Source organism: Taudactylus pleione, unplaced genomic scaffold (genome assembly GCF_031769625.1).
Source record: "Taudactylus pleione unplaced genomic scaffold, aTauple2 ptg000296l, whole genome shotgun sequence".
Taxonomy (NCBI): Eukaryota; Metazoa; Chordata; class Amphibia; order Anura; family Myobatrachidae; genus Taudactylus; species Taudactylus pleione.
The window spans coordinates 7,834,265-7,848,388 of NW_028284698.1; the positions used below are offsets into that span (position 1 = coordinate 7,834,265).

At 47.2% G+C, this 14,124-nt stretch overlaps 1 protein-coding gene across 3 annotated transcripts in view; it reads left to right on the plus strand.

Annotated features, from left to right (window-relative positions):
• Positions 1-6,412: 6,412 nt before the first annotated feature.
• AMOT (angiomotin) overlaps positions 6,413-14,124 on the plus strand; it is an 85,803-nt gene continuing 78,091 nt past the window's right edge. For all 3 annotated transcript variants that reach the window (XM_088482836.1, XM_088482835.1, XM_088482837.1), the window contains exon 1: positions 6,413-6,557. The gene's annotated coding sequence lies outside the window, so the exon portion shown is untranslated. The remainder of the gene's footprint in view (positions 6,558-14,124) is intronic.

The window sequence follows — 14,124 nt, forward strand, 5'->3', positions numbered from 1 at the left end:
CCTCACTGCAGCACACCCCTCTCCTCATGCTCACACCTCCCCTCCCCACAGCACTCTCCTCATGCTCACACCTCCCCTCCCCACAGCACTCACCTCTCCTCACACCTCCCCTCCCCACAGCACTCACCTCTCCTCACACCTCCCTCCCCACAGCACTCACCTCTCCTCATACCTCCCCTCCCCACAGCACTCTCCTCATGCTCACACCTCCCCTCCCCACAGCACTCACCTCTCCTCACACCTCCCCTCCCCACAGCACTCACCTCTCCTCACACCTCCCTCCCCACAGCACTCACCTCTCCTCACACCTCCCCTCCCCACAGCACTCACCTCTCCTCACACTTCCCCTCCCCACAGCCCCTCACTATCTGATCTGCATACACTCAGCACCTTACATCTGCTCTGTGTGTATGCAGATCAGATAGTGAAGGGCTGTGTGTACTGTGTATGTAGATGGTGAAGGGGCTGTGTAATACAGCCCCTGCACCATCTGCTTACACAGTACACACAGCCCCTTCATCATCTGCATACACACAGCCACCTCACCGGCATTTCTGCACACGGCGTCCGTCACATAACCCCGCTCTCCCAGCACTCGCTTCGCGGCAGTGGCGGAGTGCTCAGTGCACCCTTCCTTTCAGGATCCCTGGTGGCACTTTAGAATAATGCGCCGGCCGCGCGGACTGACAGCCAATTAGAAGTGGCCACGTGGCTGCTCCTGATTGGATGCCGGTCCGCAAGCCATGATTGGCTCGCACGACTGGTGTTAATGGACAAATTTGCCTCCGGGTCCCTTATTAAGCTGCGCGGCGATGGGTCGGCGGGCAGGGGGGTTTCCTAGGTACTCGGAAACGCCCCCTGCATGCGTGCGCGCCTGCCCATAGCAACCAATCGTATTCTAGCTATTATCTTCTAGAAGGTGCTAGTTAAATGTTAAGTAGAATCTGATTGGTTGCTATGGGCAACATCTTATCTAAAACTCACTTCTAAAAACAGTTTTATCACTGCAATAAGCAGGCACATAGTAAATAGAACTGTAAATATTAAGAAGCAATTATTATAGCTTATTTTTATAGCACTACCATTTTATACAACACTGGCTTGCCTACCCTCCCGATTTGGCTGGGAGCCTCCCGAATATCAGGTGCCACTTCCGGCCCCCCGGAAAGGCGTCCTTCCCGCCTCCCCCCCTGAGTAAATAGAGAAAACCCCGCAGCGGGAGGGGGGGGCCCGGTGATGCGATTCACGTCATCGTGGCCCCGCCCCTTGCTTTACAACACCGTTTATTCCAGCATTGTGAAGAAGGGGCAGGGCCGCAATGACGCGATCTTGTAGTCCCGCCCCTGGTCTTGCCCCCAAAATTTCACTATCGTCCGGCCACGCCCCCCGCTGTAAGCTGACATTCAGCTCCTTCCCAGAAGGAGGGAGCTGAATGTCGGCAAATATGATACACTTTCCAGAGAATATTGAATCATTCACATCAGACCATACTTGCTTACACTGCTGATTCGGTCGGGAGCCTCCCCAAAATCAGGTGCCACTCCCGACCCCCCGGAAAGGCACGCAAGCCTCACGGCAGCCTCCGACCCCTACCCCCGCGCATTACTGAGAGAAGCCCCCGCAGCAGTTTGCAGAACATTAGCATATTTTCACAGTGGGTCTGTGTGCGTAATCGCTGCGATCGCAATAGCGATCCATAATGAATCAGGCCCAATGTGTGTAAATGGGATGTAGTTTGGAGACCGGCGGCGGCGGGATATTATTATTACCAGTTATTTATATAGCGCACACATATTCTGCAGCGCTTTACAGAGAGAATATTTCGCCAGTCACATCAGTCCCTGCCCCAGTGGAGTTTACAATCTATATTCCCTAACACATGCTCACACATACATACTAGGGTTAATTTTTGTTGGGGCAAATTAACCTACCAGTATATTTTTGGAGTGTGGGAGGAAACCGGAGCACCCAGAGGAAACCCACGCAAGCACAGGGAGAATATACAAACTCCACACAGATAGGGCTGGAGTGGGTATCGAACCCACAACCTCAGTGCTGTGAGGCAGTAACGCTAACCATTACACCGTCTGTGCTGCCTGGCTGTGAACCGGCTATTCAGCCGCCAGGACTTCATTCCCATTCCGTGTAAACGACAGTCTGGGAGTACACATTACACGATGGTCCTGAAGTCTGTACCCAGCTATAGTCTGGTCATGGGTGGTATAACGCCAAGCAGGCCCGGCGATGGGGGGGACTAAGGGGACATCCGTACTGGTCTGCGAGGTCCAGAGGGGGCCCGAGGTCCAGACGGGCACAAAACGAGGCTGCGGAAGGCGGACTCACTGTTCCAGCTGCGGCCGCCAGGACTTATAGCTGCCACCCGTAACCTTTAACTCTGCAACGCAGCGGCGTGACGTCATAGGTCATGTCGCCGCAAGCCTTCCCTGCCCGGACGGAAGTGGATAGATTCCCGGGCGTCAGGCAGGCTGCGCCGCTGCGGTAGTAAGGAGTTGAGGCTGCCGTTAGGAATGGGGCTGGGGATAGAAGAAGGTGAAGAGAGCAGAGGAAAGTGACGGGCTGGGGGCAGAAAGTGACGGGCTGGGGGCAGAGGAAAGTGAAGGAGGCTGGGGGCAGAGGAAGGTGATGGGGCTGAGGCAGAAGGTGATGGGATGGAAGCAGAGGAAGGTGAAGGGGGAAGAGGATGAAGGAGGTTGGGGGCAGAAGGTGACAGAGGCTGGAAACAAAGGAAGGTGATGGTGACTGGGGATGGAGGAAGGTGAAGGAGGCTGGGGGCATATGAAGGTGATGGGGGCAGAAGGTGACAGGGGCTGGACGCAGAGAAAGGTGATGGTGCCTGGGGATGGAGGAAGGTGAAGGGGGCTGGGGACGGAGGAAGGTGATGGGGGCTGGGGAAGGAGGAGGGTGATGGGGATGGAGGAAGGTGATGAGGGCTGGGGGCAGAAGGTGATGGGGGCTGGGGACTGAGGATGGAGGCTGGGGATGGAGAAAGGTGATAGGGGGGGCTTCTGAGCTGAAGACGGTGATGAGAGGCTGAATTTGAGGAAGGTGACCACCCACAGCTATAGCGAGCGGCCAGGAAGATGGTTGCGATGGTCAAGACCATCGCGACCATCAGGCTTGCGACGAGACCCTTGTGGTAGGGTCTCGTGGCCGCAAGCCTCAGAGAGCTTTCGGCTCAAACAGAGCCAAAAGCTCTCCCACTGACATCACTTGTGATGTCAGTGGGGCCGCCCCCAGACGGTAGGCGTTCTCATGGGAACGCCTCCGTCTGGGCAGCCGCCCGCCCGCCAAAGGGGGCGTGCTGTCACTCTGCATCGACAGCACGTCCCCTTTGGTGCGAGACCCAGAGCGACGGCTTGCCCGTCGCTATCCGGGTCTTGCGCATGCACACAACGGAACTGGCTCCGTCATGCGCATGCGCTCTGGGCCACCATCGACCCGGTTGCGAGCGCTCAGCGCTTGCGACCGGGTCTGAATCAGGCCCATAGATCTATGCATTTCCTATAAAAACAGGTAATTCAAGCCAAAGTATATATGGTTTTTAAGGGCAGCATTTATCATTAAATATTTGCAGCATATTCTTAGAAATCACCCGTTTACGGAAGATACCCTCAAATAACTATCCCTAAATGTACTATGGAGGGATCGCAGCAGATATCTCCATTTCTGACAGCAGCCACAACCCCCAAAGGTTTCTATGGGGGATGTGATGCTTTTGTATTTACCAAGCTTCGGAACGCTCCCCGGCAATGGCCACCGCATGCTTGGTCAGTAGACCGCGCAGGCACACGAGTCCTGGCACAAGAGATCGTTGATGCAGTCACTTCGCTCCAAGCATATCGCAGGAACAGCCTGTCCCTGCATGTGCAATTTAATAATTCTGGTGCTATTATTGCATAATGCAATACGATCATGGGTGCTAATTTTGCACCCAGATTGCATTGAGTATGTGATTATTGATATACTGACCCCTAAGTGGTATAAGTACACAGTTCAATTCAGCTTATATAATTCTACATAAAACAAATACACATCACATACACTGTACGAGGGGTGTGCAATAAGTTTCCGAATGCACAAAAAGTATTATATTTTCAAACAAAGTGAACATTACATTTTTCAAAGTATTCGCCAGAGGAATCTATGGAAAGTTGCATGCCCTCAAACCACTTGGAGAAGCAGCTGGACCAGTTCCGAATCAGGTATGTCTTCTATAAGCTGGACGAAGGTCTCCACAGCAGCCTCTGGTGACTCAAAACAAATCCCATGCAGCTTGCGCTTGATTTTTGGGAACATGAAGTCGCAGGGGGCCAGGTCTGGCCTGTACAGTGGATGACCAAGCTCCTGAAAACGTTCACAGGCAGAAAATCCACCACTGTCCTAGACTCGTGGGCAAGTGTATTGTCGTAATGGATAAGGGCACCATGGACAACGCCTGGAAATGGCTTTGAGCACTTGCGGCAGGCATTAGTTGTAGTACCAGTCCACAGTGACGAGCTGCTGCACAAGTAGTACGCTAGCTACATTACCAGTATTGACCACAAAAACAGCCACCATTTGCTTAGCTACGCTGTGCTCACTCCATAACTTCTGTGGTGGCACACCTCCAACTGGAGTCCACTAGGTCGACTGTTGTTTGGTCTCAGGGATGAAAATGTAGATTCCGGATACATCACCGCTGATGATCTCCCAGACAGAGTTTGAGCGACCGCCATCAAACCTGCCATGTTGCAGAACCAAGTCACCTGAGCCAGGGTTGTCTTAACAGCAGTGTGGTCCCTGGGCAAAGCAATGCACTGGGGCCCCTACCCACCCATTCTCGGGAAAAAAATTTAAATGGTCAATAAAATTAAACCCTCCTGCATGCCCATCAGACCTCCCACACATGCAGAGAGACTCTGTCTGACTGGTCTGAAGCCGACGGATGAAGTGAAACTGGCACTAAGGTCAGAATACAGTGCATCGGCGGCCGGCTTATAAAAATATCATAAATTTACCAACTGACCGCGGCTGCAGGGAGGCGGGTTGGTGGGCCCCTACAAGCATAGGGCCCTTGGGCAACTGCCCAACAAGCCCAATGGAAGAGATGGCCCTGACCTGAGCCTCCTTCTGCTCGTGAGCCAGCTAATGGGGCACCCAGCGTGCAGAAACCTTGCTCAGACCGATTTTTTGTGGAAAATCAATAGATGGATCCCAATGAGATGCCTATCTCCTTCACTAACTGGGCCACAGTCAACCTGGCGTCCACCTTAACTATGGCCCACACGGCAGCAATGTTATTCTCGTGATGCCGACACAGGTTAGCTGCAGAGCTCCTCATCTTCCAAGGAACCATCACCAAAATTATGCAAACCACTCAAAATCAGTGGTACATGACGGTGCTTCCTCTCCAAAAGCAGTTTGCAGTCGTTCTAAACTCTCCTGCTTTCGCAGACCACTCTTGTAGTTGTAGAAGATTATGGTTCACTAGTGCCCTAATATTTCATAAGAATTTTAGTCCGAGATTACAGTTTACAACCAGATAGTCAGATTGTGTCTACACTACCTAAGCACTGCAAATCCAGAAAAACTAATTGCACTCCCCTTGTATTATCAAATACTATTGCCGGTACTAACAGGCAAAATGCGTCAAAACCCCCGAAAGTGCAGTTTGGGGGTTTTACTGCATTCCCCAAATGTACTAAATACCGGAATGTGATGCTTCTTCCCGATGGGTAACGCCACCTTCAGGCTGGGAGGGATCCGATTTCTCCCATCACCCCCTGCGGGCCTTCTACACATGCGCAGAAGGACGCCAGAGTGATTTCTGGGTGTTAAACCTGGAAGTCACTCTGTCCAGAGCCATCGCAAAGAACAGCTCTTATCGGGAGAGGTGTCCTTTGCAAAATTATTGGTACATATGCGGTATATACCCGAAGTCAGGGCGGTGTACCGCATTGCGGAAGCGATGCTTAGTACATCCCGCCCTATACATGTAATGTACCTGCCTGTACATGTGGTATGCAGTGATCCATCGTTTTATTCATCCATCCATCCAAAATAATTCCAAAGTTGAGATATGAAATATATATATATATATATATATATATATATATATATATATATATATATATATATAATGTATACAATGCTATCTTGAATTGTACATACTACATTCAGTACTAGATATTTATAGTAAAACGTGCATGCTATGTGTTGGCTGTATGACTCCCGTGTACCCTGATGTAGTTTTGGTATTCCTGCTATGCACATAGTGCTCCTGCATTTCCCACAGCACTGCACGGGTTACTAAGCCTTGGCCCGAATAAACCTTGGGAGCACAATAGGCTCCTGTGTGCCTGTGACCGGCAGCCCTGAGACCCAATGGGATGACAGCTCTCTTATTCATTGTCCAATCCCAGCACGGGGGCGGGGTCAGAGTGGCTGCTGAGCGTTTTCCTGACCGCTGCGCTGAGTCCCGCAGAGTGAGCTGGGGCTGTGACCGGAGACGGGCGCTCTGTACCGGGACCGGAGCTGGGACTAGGGGAGCCCACATGGTCAGTACTAGCAATGACTCTCCTATTACAACTGCTGTCAGGGCTGGTGCTGGTGTCCTGCAAGCGGCTGGGTCTCTGTCGGTTTTATATATACTTTCCGTACTTCTACTTCTCGCAGCAACGTTCTGCATACGCTCCGGGCGCTTTGTTGGTTGACACAGTGGTTTCTGTTTTTCTTCATATGATGGTCCAATTGTAGGCTTTCCCGGTGTTCGGCTATAGTATAAGATGGGACAGCGTTACTCGCTTCACGATGCTGTTTCTTATTCTGACATATGTGTCCTGCGTTACACAGCATTGTCCTGTGTGCACAGCAAGTCTGTCTCATTAATATTCTGCTGTATATAGTCTAGGTTACCTGTATGTATGTGTACCATAGGTGTGCAGATGCTATGCGGGGGGCCCTGGTAGTGGGGGTCACCCCCCAGGTAGCCCTGCCAGTGTGTACTACTGGGTCTCCTCTTTCCTGCACCATGTGAAAGTTTAGCAGTCACATCTGTAGGTACCTGACTGTATAATAGATATATTTCTATTAGGTATGTATTTGATACCCTACATTCTGTGTGTCCATGGGTGACTCGCCTACTTAAAGAATGGGAAATAAATTGACACTGAAAAACCAATATCAGCTTTATTATATATATATTTAATTTGGGTGTTTTAAAAGGAACCAAGGTATTAATCACTTCATAGTAAGAAGCCCTAATTCTGAGTAGAAATCTGATCGAAATGACAAGAACAAACTGTGTAAAACCAGTAATACACACATATAAGAGGTGTTACTGGACTGATCCTGCATCATACCATTAGCATTCGTTTTCCTGTAGGTGTAACATTGCTACATACCTGAGTGTGCAGCATGTCAGCCAGTTTAGTGCACTTACATGGCAAGGATGCTTGTTAGATTGAAGTACCTGTCTACCTGAGAAAACAGGCACCTGCTCTACATAGTGTCCTCCTACCAACTCTGCGTTTCCTCCCCCTGTCACTCATCCCTCCCTGGCCACTCTTTCCAGGGAAGGGAGGAGTTGCGTTTGGCAGGGAGGGTTCCTACGTGGCTGGAGACCTGGGCTGGGAGCATGAGATTCCTGTCTCCAGGAAACCGCAGTACCAAATTCTCCCTCCACAAGATCCTCTCCTCCCCCTGCCTTAACAAGTGTCCAGGGAGTAACACACGGATACTCCAGCTGCAGTCACTAGGCAACAACGCAGATGCAGCGTAATGCAAGTATGGCTGCACAACTCACTGGACTATAAGATCACTTGTGCCTTTTTTTCCCCCCAACAAAACTTGTATAATTTTTCCCATTTGTAACAAGTGTTTTGGTAATTGTGATATTTCCAAAGTTCCATGGTGTGATAAATAGCCTCAGTTATTTGAGTCAGTACTGAAATAAATATGATATGATTATGGCATCACTGCCTTCATAAATTATAGAAATTAAGGTTTATGCTGAACCAGTGCTTTCCATCCAATGTATAAAGATGTACCCAGTGCTCGCTTATACCAATTATCCAATCATATTTACAGTGACTTCATTCATCTTCAGCAGTTCTTGTAATGGGAAAAAGGAACGAAAATACTAAATATAAGAATGCGCTGATGAATAAATAAACTAACCGCAAAAGATGCAATAATGTTGGTTAACAAAATAAAAATCATAAAATTCAATAATGTATTAGACTAATACCGGTAGTACCTTAGGAATTTAGACAGGTCTACCTTTTTTAAGCCATTTGGCGCATTTTAACGAAAAAAACGAATGAAGAATCTCATTACGCTTGCAGAAGGTATCATATGCGCCAAGTTTACACCAAGCGAAAACTATAGTATATGTGTCTGTTTTATACAAGGTGATGTGGCTAGACAGTGGGTCTGATTCAGACCCGGTCGCATGCGCTGAGCACTCGCAACCGGGTCGATGGTGGCCCAGAGCGCATGCGCACGACGTAGCCGGCTCTGCCGTGCGCATGCGCGAGACCCGGATAGCAACGGGCAATCCGTCGCTCTGGGTCTCGCACCAAAGGGGGCATGCTGTCGCTGTTGAGTAACAGCAGGCCCCCTTTGGTGGGCGGACCGGGGGGGGTGGCTGCCCAGATGGAGGCGTTCCCATGAGAACGCCTACTGTTTGGGGGCGGCCCCACTGACATCACAAGTGATGTCAGTGGAGAGCTTTCAGCTCTGTTTGAGCCGAAAGCTCTCTGGGGCTTGCGGCCACGAGACCCTACCACAAGGGTCTCGTCGCAAGCCCGATGGTCGCGACCATTGGGCTTGCGACCAGGTCTTGACCATCGCGACCATCATCCTGGCCGCTCGCATTAGCTGTGGGTGGCAACCCACATCAATGCGAGCGGCCAGGAGGTCGCTCCATAAATAAAAAAACACCCTGATTCAGAGCGAGCACTCTGTCAGAGCGTCTGGCTCTGAATGAGGACCAGTGTCAATAGTAAATTGTAAAGTTTACAGTACCTAATATAGGGCCTGATTTCATTAGCGATTCTGCACACAGTATCACTGCGATGATATGCTAATCCATTGCAATTGCTATGCCGGTGCAGCACAACATAACGACGCCCACCTTATCTTACACATATCTGTAATACTTAGCAAAACTGCGAAGCCATCGGTAACATCGACTACCATCGCAGCCTCACGCACCCTTGCACAAGCACTGACCTTACTCAGGAATTGCTAACCTCATCGCACGCTCTGAGTACTCAGGCTACGTAAGGCATCGCAGTGGCTAATTTATGTACGCCCCTGTAACGGTGTTCAAACGCACTGGCACTCCTGCTTTTCGTCACCACCCCCAAATGGTACTTCCTGTCAATCACTCTGTGATGGGTCTGCGTAGTCACTGCGATCACAGTCCTGATCGCAGTGGAGTGTTCGCGCACTGCGCTGCTTACGTATGCGCAGTACACAACAATCCGCTGATTGTGTGCTTAATCGCAGTTATGTTCCTTGCTTTATCAGTCCCATAGTTCTTTGATAAAGTATCATATACATAACACAGTGTGTCTTTCTGTACATAGGACATGAGTCAGATTTACGGAACTCTGATGTTCACGTAAATCTCCGATAGTTAAATATGTGCACATGCGCAAGATCTGCACTATACATGTGCAGGTGTGCTGCGATGTTGCTCGCAGTGCCCCATAAGCCGCAGCATGATTGACATGCTGCTGGCATTTGGGGGGCAGCGATAGGCAGTGTTCCAGAAAATGGGGGCGTGTTGGCCCCTTTTTCTGAGCGTGCCAAAGCCAGTTGCCGTGTCCTTGGATGCAGCTTCACTGACTCCGGGTTTGTGATTTTGCTGGACATCCTGAGTAACCTGAGGGTTACTCAGATGTCCGATGTTCGCGCAGTCGATTCAATTGCTGCTTCTTCGGACAAGGCAGCGTATCGCAGAAGCTGACAGTGGTCGTCTCTTTACTTAACTGGCGTGGTCGTATGTAATGCGACCGGAGCCAGAAGTGCTTTACCTGTAAAATGTATGACTATGAATAGTGATACATGGGGGGGTGCTAAACTGGGGACCCTTTGTCCCTTGGGGTAAGGTTGGGGGGCTCTGCCAGTGGACTTAATACCAATGGGGGGATTGGGGGTTTATATTGCTGGTGTTTTTTTATTTATTTTTTACACTGGAGGGGCTATTTTACATGGGTAGGTAGTGTAATTTTAATGGGAGCCTATGGACACGGTGGTGGGGGAGGGGGTTAAAATACTCACTAGATATATATATTTAATGGAATATTTACATATATTTTTTAAAAGTTTTTAAACTAAACTTAATTAAATTTAACAAAAAGACAATTTCTGCGGTTTTGATAAATTAACGTCTGAAGTTGTGATGTGCATGAATGCGATCTGCGTTCCAAAAATGGCAAAATACATCCATTGCGCAAAATTGAATTTCCTCCTAATCATAAGCAGCCTTTGAACATTAACGATTTGTGGCTCTACGTGAGTGAAATAGAAGAGAACGTGTATTCTTGTATGCGCAACAAATACATCATACAGTTGTAAATTGTTAGGATAAATGTACACTGTTATTAGTGGCAACATTTATGTTAAAATGAGCTAAAAAAGAAAGGTTTAGTACACTGTATAAATTCATAATAGTAACTGTCTTTGGGGAAAAAGAAAACAATATTTTTATTGGCCTACACCTGTAATTCTACAAGGGTTTAGGCATTTTGAAGATGTTAAAATACATAGAAACAGCATGATTGTTGTGCTGCTGTAGCAGTTGTCTAACAGAGCTGCAATTTCATCCTCTGAATGGTCCATTTGTGACAGAGATACCAAGGAATGCGAGGTTACCAGGTCAGGGGATTAAAGCCTATCAAATGTGAAAGAATTTTTGGATTAAAGGGAATATTTGACCCTTCCTGCCCAGAGCTGTTGTGGGATTTTTCTCACCCTCTCTTGCAACTTCAGAACTGCAGCAGTCATAGCTATGAGTACATCACAGTAATTGTACATTAATGAGATGGAGTTCCTATGGAAACACATAATTATTATGAGTTAAACAGATTACTTATCAGCAGAATTATAAAATTGCAATTTATGCGAGTGGTGAATTTAATGTGTTTTTTATTGACAGATATTTAGCATAAGGTACACAGGGCCTGATTCAGACCCGGTCGCTATGAGCGCACGCTCGCTCGATGCGTATGCAAATATTTGAAAGTGACGCGGCGGGGAGCGATCGCTCGCCAAGGCATAAGCACGCCCATCTTACCTGTACGAGCGTTCGCTTTGTGTATACAGACTCCCCTTTGAGAATGCAGAGATGCCCACTGCCCCATATGATCTCCTGCAAGTTTGTGAAACATTGGTACATCGGCCACTATTGTATGTGAACGCAGTGCTTGTGGTAGCTTTTTTCTACCTCATGCATTATGAGGAAAACAGAGTAAAAAAATGGTTGGTGACGTGTACTATGATGCTGCCTGTTAATTATGCACGCCTCTAAAACGGTGTTTAAACACTCAGGCACGCCTGCATTCGCACCTCCACTCCCCCATTTTTACTGGACTGCCCCTGTTACCATCCACAAACAGCCTCTCCTGTCGCTCACTCTGCTGGGCTGGCTTTGCTGTGCGAGCGAGGGATCTGCGAACGCACTGTGTAGTTTGCGCACTGCGATGCGTGCGCAGATTAGCAGCCATCAGCAATAGCGAGCGCACTGCGGATAGCGTCCGGGTCTGAATCGGACCTATAGTACACAACCAGAGTACATCAATATAACAATCATGTTACATCATAATAAAAAGAAACCACAAATCTTATACAGAGAGTCACATATTGATATTGAAAACATTCAGAATATAAATGAATTCTACATATACTTATCCAAAGATTGCAAAAGTGGTGTTAAACAACTTACACAAAAACAGTTCAAAATACTATTTTGAAGTTCAAAAGGGGTTTCCAGAACGGAGTATTTCCATATTATACCAGGAAGTGAGAACAAAACATTTCCTTAAGGCCTCTCGTAATGTAGCTGATAGCGTGTGTGTATATATGGAAACCAGGTGTCGAAAAACTTCCCTGCTAATTTCTCTTTTTGTAATGTGGTGTTTGTCCAGTCCATTGACAATAGGAATGAGAGTCTAGGATACATTAGTGAGATAGGGATTGGATCAGGGGCAATCCACTGGGAAAGTATATGGTTTTCTTTGTGGCAGCAGTTACTTTAAGTAAGATGCAGTTACCTTTTGTCAAGATATTCGAATGTGTGTTGGGATAGATTCCCCAAGAAGCCCAAGTCTATCAATAGTAAACTGGATTTTCAATTCACTAGTGATATAGGTTTGAAGCGATACCCATATTGTCTGTACCTGTGGACAAGTCCTCAGACAATGTACAATATCCGCCTCTGGTGATCCACATTTATAGCAGTTAGGAGCGTCTCCAATAAGGAATTTTAATTTGGGAATGAAATAAGATCTATGTAGAATTTTTTTTGATGCATTTCAGTGTAAGAAATAGAAACTAATTGTCTAGTCTGGCGTTGGCCTCCAAGATATTATTTATTGTAAGTTCAGGGAAATCGGAGTGCCATTTCAAAAGTCCCACATTACCTGTATTTTTGTTTTTTAACTGGCATTATTAGTTATTTATAGTTATCTTCATTTAAAAGAATTTGACTAGTTATATTTATTTCATTGAGATGGTAACTTTCTATGGTGTTTGATGTGGAATTTGCACAGCTCTGTCTTCACCTTTTAAAATATGTGATGATTCAAGGAGTGATCCCATCAATGATAGGGTCACTTCCAAGCTATATTCAAAGCACTCTCCCGTTGCAGTAATAAAATGAATGAAATGTCAATGAGCATGTTCCCAGGGGTGAAGCCAAATGCTGTGCTTAGCATTTTTGGTGCAGATACAATGTGATTTTCTCCTAAAGGAAACAAATTGTAGGAATTAATAATGCATTGGTTTTTTTCAGGAGCTCTTCCTGCAGTTTTGGTGCAAAACAAAAAGAAAATGTATCACAAAGCAAATACAAACCCTTAGGACTCTTAACGCAGTGTGTTTAATATACATTTTAAGTGCATTTTTTTCTAGGTTTTTAGAGTTCTCTGTAGCCTTCCTGATGTTTGCAATATGTAATCACAGAAAGTGGAACAAGTAGGTTCTGCTACAGCAATATTATCAATTAAAAGGATCCGTATGTTTGGTAGGCAGTACTAAAAAGATTGGTTTCTAAAGTCATTAAATGTTTATGTATTAGCCTTTTGCTCTTGTATTATCAAAAGGGCAAATTATTTTTCAATATACTGCCTGTAACATGCTTGAGTTTGACATTCAAGTCTACAGGGTATATTTACTAAAGTGCGGGTTTTTAGAAGTGGAGTTGTTGCCCATAGCAACTAATCAGCTATTATCTTCTGGAATATGCTAGATAAATGATAGTTAAAGTCTGATCAACTTCTAAAGCTGGGAATACACTGACAGATATATTGGCCAATCAATTGATCTGCCAAAATATCTGCTGCCCGTCGGCCAGTGTGTACTCGCAATATGTCTGTGAACATCGTCGTTCACTGACATATCGCATTGGCTGTGCTGCGATGCCGATGGACAGATGTCTGCAGGCATATCTGTCCATCGGCAAGTGTCAACGGGCGGTCCCATACACAGCGGCGGCCGCTGGAAGAGTGGCGGGACACGCCCCCGACCGCCGAGACCCGTGGGCAGACACAGATGATGGCCTTTCAGTGTGTATGAACGACAATCATCTGCAGATATATTTGCAGATCACTCGTTCTGCAGATATATCTGTATAGTGTGTACCCACCATAAGAGCCTGCACTTTAGTAAATATAGCCCTACTTGTAAGTTTGAAACCTCCAGCTTATCCAGATTTTAAATCATAGTGCTCTATTTTGTGTTCGCTAATGTCTCATTATTGCAGCGGTTTAAGATACTTTGCATGTTGGAATCCAGGAGAGGTCGGTGTGTAAGTGATTACAGTCTGTGCACACACAGATTCCTGTACGCTGACGGATTTCCTGCTAACTAGGATTTTTTTTTGCTGATCCTTCCTTG